Source organism: Dama dama, chromosome 5, assembly GCF_033118175.1.
Source record: "Dama dama isolate Ldn47 chromosome 5, ASM3311817v1, whole genome shotgun sequence".
Taxonomy (NCBI): Eukaryota; Metazoa; Chordata; class Mammalia; order Artiodactyla; family Cervidae; genus Dama; species Dama dama.
This window is the reverse complement of record NC_083685.1, coordinates 125992680-126000054: the sequence shown is the minus strand read 5'-3', so window position 1 is coordinate 126000054 and position 7375 is coordinate 125992680. Positions and strand designations below refer to the sequence as shown.

Sequence of the window (7375 nt, the reverse complement as noted above, 5' to 3'; positions counted from 1 at the left end):
GTAATCCAGCAGGCTCCTCTGTCTTTGGAATTCTCCAGGAAAGAATATTGGAGTGGGTCACCATTCCCTTCTCCAGGGAATCTTCCCAACCCAGGGATTGAACCTGGGTCTCCTGCATGGCAGGCAGATTCTTTACCGTCTGAGCCACCAGGGACACCCTTGACTACTCATTGATACTACTAAATGCAGCAGTGAAAATATAGCAATGAACACAGTAGTGAAAAAGATGCATCATACCTGTTCTCAGAGAGCTTGCAGTCTAGTAGGAGTGATATTAAATTATGAAACGATCAGAGGAATAGCCAGATGGCCTCATGCAGCTGTGAAGCCTGGTCATGGCACACGGTAGTTGGAACCCTTCATATACAACACGGTGTTGAGTGTGTTCCCTGAAGCTGGGCGACGTGGAGTCCTGGCAACGAGACTTGAAAGGTGGACGTGAAGGAAGCTGTACCAGTCCTCAAGTGCCCAGTCGCTCAGTCGTGTCTGACTCTGCAACCCCATGGACTGTACCTGCCAGGCTCCTCTGTCCATGGGACTTCCCAGGCAAGAATACTGGAAAGGGTGCCATTTCCTCCTCTAAAAGATTGTCTCAACCCAGGGATGGAACCCGAGTCTCCTGCATCTCCCGCACTGGTAGGCGGATTCTTTGCCACTGAAGCACCTGGGAAGCCCCGATGGGTATCGAGAGACCCCATAATGTGAACAGGGGCTCAGTCATGGACTGTGCAGAGTAAGCACTCAGAAACATTTGTAGACATGAACTGAATCCAGTTCAGTCATATTCCAAGCCTGATCTAAAATAACCCTTAGAGACATTCCATTTCTAATCACAGAGTGACCCCTGCAGGGTGGTTTAAGACACAGAAGGACATGGTAGAAGATAGAATCAAAGATCCAAGAGATTATCTGCAAGACTCTTTCTCCCCAAGTGGGCTTCCCTGGGGGCTCAGACGGTGAAGAATCTGTCTGCTATGCACGAGACCTGGGTTCGACCCCTGGGTCAGGAAGCTCCCCGGGAGAAGGAAATGGTTATCCACCCCAGTATTGTTACCTGGAGAATCCCATTGACAGAGGAACCTGGCGGACTACAGTCCATGGATCACAAAAAGTTGGACACGACTGAGCGACTTTCACTTCTCCTCAAGTGGAGTGAATTTAAAATATTTATTTAGTCTGAGTTTTCACCAATTAGTAATCTTCTGTAGGAGGCAAATCTCTGAGTGTCAGTCAAAAGAAGTGATGCTAGCTGCTGTAACAGCCACAAAAGTGAAATTCGCTCAGTCATGTCCGACTTTTTGCAACCCCATGGACTATACAGTATCCTCATCCATCAGAGGGCAGACAGAATGAAAACCATAATCACAGAAAACTAAACAAACTGATCACATGGATCACAGCCTTGTCTAACTCAATAAAACTATAAGCCACACTGTGTAGGGCCACCCAAGATAGACAGGTCATGGTGGAGAGTTCTGACAAAACGTGGTCCACTGGGGAAGGGAATGGCAAACCACTTCAGTATTCTTGCTTTGAGAACCCCATGAACAGTATGAAAAGACAAAAAGATAGGACACTGAAAGATGAACTCCCCAGGCCAGTAGGTGCCCAATGAGGTGGTTGGATGGCATCACCAACTCCATGGACATGAGTTTGAGCAAGCTCCAGGAGTTGGTGGTGGACAAGGAAGCCTGGTGTGCTGCCGTCCATGGGGTCGCAAAGAGTTGGACACGACTGAGTTACTGAACTGAACTGGACTATACAGTCCATGGAATTCTCCAGGCCAGAATACTGGAGTGGGTAGCTGTTCCCTTCTCCAGGGCATCTTCCCAACCCAGGGATCAAACCCAGGTCTCTCACATTGCAGGAGGATTCTTTTACCAGCTGAACCACCAGGGAAGCCCAAGAATACTGGAGTGGATAGCCTATCCCTTCTCCAGCAGATCTTCCGGGCCCAGGAATAGAACTGGGGTCTCCTGCATTGCCAGCGGATCCTTTTCCAGCTGAGTTACCAACCACAACCACAACAGTAAAACTGTGCTGCGTGGCCAGGGGGCGCAGATCAAGATGGTATCTGCCGTAGCCACATGCTGTCCCCCCTCCCTGCCCCCACCCCGTGACTCTCTAAGGGGTGCTTTTTCCAGTGTAGACTGCCCATTGGGGTGGCGACCCCCCAGGAGCCCTTAATATCATTTCCTGACGGTGGGTCTCAGCCGAGACCATCCGAGAAGGTCTAACAGCGTGAGGGAAGGGGCTGGCTCTCCACATCTTCCCCCAGGAGTCTCGTTAATCTACACACATTTGCCCAACTTCCTTCCAGGAAGCTCTGCATACCAAAGGACATTGGGAAAGGCAATTTCTGCAAGACAGATATGTTTCTAATTTCCTTTATGGCTTTCCTCCAGGGACCCCGCGGGTACATTCCTCATAATTGCATCAGGAAGAGTGGCAACCTGGCGACTTGGCTGAACAAATATCTGCTCGAGGGTGATACGTCCAGAAATGCCTCAACCTACATTTGACTGGACTTCATATTTTAAGTTGCATTAATAAAAAATTAGGCAACGTATTACATAATTGAAAACTCAAAATTTACAGGAGAATATGCAGTGAAAATCAGGGTCCTTATTCTTCCTGTCTCTAGTCATCCAGAGTAACGTTAGTATTTCTTACATTTCTTCCCTTTTGATTATATAACACACATCCGAAGTGGTAAAGAATCCACCTGCAGTGAATCAGTGGGACTTATGATGTAACAACATATCAATATTTGAAGATATTGGTACTTGATATCCTGTTAAGGAAAGTTTGCTCCAAATTTTAAGCTGGAAAGTCACTGGAATAACTGTTAAGAATCACAACTACATGATATTTTAGATTTCTGGTACGTATGTGAAGAATTGTGTACAAATTGAAATGTCTGTGTAGTGATCCTCAAAACAACCAATAAAATCTCGGTTATAAAAGAAAAAAAAGGAATCCACCTGCAGTGCAGAGACACAGGTTTGATCCCTGGGTCGGGAAGATCCCCTGGAGAAGGAAATGCAACCCACTCCAGGATTCTTGGCTGGGAAATCCCATGGACAGTGGAGCCTGGTGGGCTGTAGTCCATGAGGTCACGAAAGAGTCAGATACAACTGAGCAACTAAACAACAATATGTATATAGATGATATAGACAGTGATGTATGACATACATATACATATACGTGTGTATGACATGATTATATGTGTCTGATCTTCAATTCAGTTTTCTTATTTGTAAAATGGGGAAATAGCCCTAGAAATCTTTGTTTGTGGTGAAGATAAAATGAAATAGCAGGGTACCTAAATGACATAACACAGTAATAATCAATGCAGCTGATATAAAACCCTACCCCTGCCCATAGAGAGTTAGTCCCCTGTTACCTTTTTCTCCCCAGTCCTCCAAGACAAACTGTCATCCCCTAAACCGGCCTCTGCTCATCCTTCTTACTTTCAAGCAAGTGATGCCGAGGATGCTGAAGAATCAGAGCCTTGACCTGAAAGGAGGACTCTGTTGACCCTGAGTCATCACCTCCTGGTGGAACTGGAAGAGTCTCGGGGGAATCCTTTATCCACAAGGGAGCCAACCACTGCTCTTGCCTCCACCCCCCATGACACAGAGAAAACAAAATTAAAGAAAAAAAATACTTTGCTGTGGGAAAATAATTTTGAAATGCTAATTGATGCAGTCTTGTAGTTCCTGGCAGTTCCTTCTAATCCATTAGATCCACTGGGTTTACTGCCCTTAGAGAAGCCAGGGCAACGCAAAAAAGGAAGAGGGTAAAGGTTACTTGCCTTTGTGGTTCCAAAACAGTCAAGGCTCTGTTGAAAGAGGAAGAAATGTGCCCAGACCATAGATCTGAGGGAAGAGAGAGGAGGGAGGGAAAGCTTTCCAGCCTCAGACCAGAAAAGGGAGGCCTGGATAGGGGTGGGAGCAGGAGGATTTGGCAGGGGTGAGGGCGGGACCCCGATTTGGGGCTGTCCAGAGAACCAGCAGCTCTGCAGTTCAAACTGAGGCAGCCATGGACCCACCGAGGCAGGGAGGTACGAGCTCCTGAAACATGCTCGTTCTAAATTGAATTGGGCTGTGAGTCTAAGAAGACGTGATGCAAATAAGAGGATGTATTTAGAATATCTCATTAATAACACAATGATTACATTTTGAAATGATAATATTTGGGGTATATTGTGTTTAAACATATTGCTAAAATCAATTTCACTGGCTTCTTGCTTCTTTTCCTTCCATCTTTCCTTCTAGAGGAACGGGTGAGCTGAGGATTCCTCACACAGTGGAACGTTTTACAGAAGTGAAAGCAAATTGGCTTCTTTGTTTTAGAGAAGAGGAGCCACAGGCCAGAGAGGTTAACCTGAAATGACGAATGCCACTCGGATAGGCAGCGGAAAATCTGAATCTTGCATCCAGGACTCCTGGGATCTTAGTGCTTAGAAAACAAAACCCTATATTATTTTAAAACAATTTCAAATTTACAGAAAAATTCTGAAAACAGTACATAGTATTCCTATACATCCTTTATCCAGATTCACCCTTAAAAAAAACCATTTTGCCACATTCATTTTGTTCTTCCATTTACACATAACTTTTTCCTGAATAATCTGTGTGTAGGTTGCTTACATGATCTCTCTTGAACTAAGCCTGTTACAGCCAGATGCCCTTCTCGTGTCTTGGGATCCCAGTGGTGTCCGATGAAGTCCTTCCCCAGTCGTGTCTTGCCTTCGTTTTACAGATCAGATTCCCCTTCAAAATACAGCACTGTGTTTGGCACGGTCTACCTGCATGGTAAATATTTGCAGTATTAAATGTGAGTGAAAGTGTTCAGTTGTGTCTGATTTTTTGAGACTCTATGGACCGTAGCCCACCAGGTTCCTCTGTCCATGGAATTCTCCAGGCAAGAATACTGGAGTGGGCTGCCATTCCCTTCTCCAGAGTATCTTCCTGACCCAGGGATTGAACCTGGGTCTCCTGCATTGCAGGCAGATTCTTTACCGTTTGAGCCGCCAGGGAAGGGGAAGGGAAGCAGTTTTAAATCATGTCAGGTTAATCATCTATTCAGGCTTCCCAGGTGGCGCCAGTGATAAAGGGCCCGCCCGCCAATGCAGGAAACAAGAGAGACCAATCCCTGTTCTTGCCCGGAGGATCCCTTGGACAGAGGAGCCTGGCGGGCCGCAGTCCAGAGAGTCACAAGCAATCAGACATGACTGGAGGCACTTTAGCACACGCAGCACACAATCATATATTCACAACTGGTCTAAGGGGTTGAAAGGTATTTCTAAATTAGCCAGAGTCCTTTAGAAAGATGACCCAGGGCTGACGAAAGATGACCCAGGGCTGACTCACTCAGGGTTAAGAAAATGACTTTAAAACTGTTTCCCTACCCCACCCCCGCCCCCAAACCGCGTCTGTTTTTAAATATCTCTCCCCAGCAGATTGGTTGCATAAACCTTCAGCACTGGAGCAAGGAAGGAGGACTGACAGCCGTGTGTCTCCACCTTGTGGCCATATTTGGAGTCACACATTCTGCACACCAAGCCCATTTTCATTGCTCCAGCCAGTCTGTCAAGGCAGAAGAAATTCTGTATTTTCCAGATCAGTGCAGCTGAGAAGGGGAAGGGCTTGAAGGAGGAGACAGGACAGGACAACTCCCACTCAGCTTCACAGTGCTGAAGCCACTCCCATCCCTCCGATGTCACTGTGCTGAGAGGAAAGTCGAATCCTCTTCAACTTTGGCTTCTCGTTTGGTACCCTTTTCCTAGTCCCTGGATCGTCCCCAGCCTGACTTCAGCAGGTCAAAGGGAAGGGCAATCACAGCTCCTGTGGCTGATACAATGGATCTGGGGTCAGACAGAGCAGATCTTAGGTCTCACCTTTGCCCAGACCCACTCCAGGATCTGGGACTGTCACCCAAGGTCACTGAGACTCTGTTTCCTCATCCAATGACGGCCCAGTGGCCCTTCAGTGCTTTCACCCTCACCAGGCTCAGACGCAAGCTCTTTTTTTTTTTTTTAATAACAATAATAACAACTGTTTATTTATGGCTGTGTCGAGTCTTCACTGTAGCTTGCGGGGGATTTTAGTCCCCAGACCAGAGATCCATCCTGTGTCTCCTGTATCGGAAGGTGGAGTCTTAGCCACTGGACAGCCAGGGAAGTCCCAGCAAGCTCTTCTTAAAGGTTCATTCCACCCTGCCCGTCTGCCATCCACTTTGTTTAGTTGCCTCTGAGACTCCCTCCAGGTGGCCTTGACCTGGATTCTCAATGTCTGAAAATTGTTGTTGTTCAGTTGCCCAGTCGTGTCCAACTCTTTGCGACCCCATGGACTGCAGCATGCCAGGCTTCCCTGTCCATCACCAGCTTCTGGAGCTTGCTCAAACTCATGTCCATTGAGTATGTGATGCCATCCAACCATCTCACCCTCTGTCGTCCCCTTCTCCTCCTGCCTTCAATCTTTCCCAGCATCAGGGTCTTTTCAAATGAGTCAGTTCTTCACCTCAGGCGGCCAAAGTATTGGAGTTTCAGCTTCAGCGTCAGTCCTTCCAATGAACACCCAGGACTGATCTCCTTTAGGATGGACTGGTTGGATCTCCTTGCAGTCCAAGGGACTCTCAAGAGTCTTCTCCAACACCACAGTTCAAAAGCATCAATTCTTCGGGGCTTAGCTTCCTTTATAGTTCAACTCTCACATCCATACATGACCACTGGAAAAACCATAGCCTTGACTAGACGAACCTTTTTCAGCAATGCAATGTCTCTGCTTTTAATATGCTGTCTAGGTTGGTCATAGCTTTCTTTCAAGAAGCAAGCATTTTTAAATTTCAAGGCTTTAGTCACCATCTGTAGTGATGTTTGGAGCCCCCCAAAATAAAATCCCTCACTGTTTCCATTGTTTCCCCATCTATTTGTCATTGTTAGTGTGTGCAGGTGGTTAAATCTGGAAGCAAGTGAAAAGGAGATATGACGGTTATAAAGGAGCGGGGAGCTTGGGTTGACGAGGGTCTCTAAGCATCTAACACTCAATAAACTGAACTCAAGGTGAAAGTCACCATCAGGACTCATAGACGCAGAGAACAAACAAGTGGTTACCAGTGGAGAGAGCGGAGGGGGGAGGGCAAGAAAGGGACAGGGGATTAAGAGATACAAACGTCTACGTGTAAAATAAATAAGCTACAAAGACACATTATACAGCCCAGAGAGCAGAGCCATCATTTTATAATAACTATGAATGGAGTATAACCTTTAAAACGTGTGAGGCACGGGTCTCGCTGGTGGCTCAGCGGTGAAGAACCTGCCTGCCAATGTAGGAGACACGGGCTCGATCCCCGATCTGGGAAATCCTGG

The 7375-nt window shown here is 46.8% G+C and overlaps 1 long non-coding RNA gene across 1 annotated transcript; it reads right to left on the bottom strand.

The window, feature by feature from the left end:
- Positions 1–4210: 4210 nt before the first annotated feature.
- LOC133056177 (uncharacterized) lies at positions 4211–7375 on the bottom strand. Its single transcript, XR_009692749.1, has 3 exons — positions 7272–7375; positions 4656–4813; positions 4211–4464 (listed from the first exon to the last, which is right to left on the bottom strand). It is a non-coding gene; the product is annotated as an uncharacterized LOC133056177 (long non-coding RNA).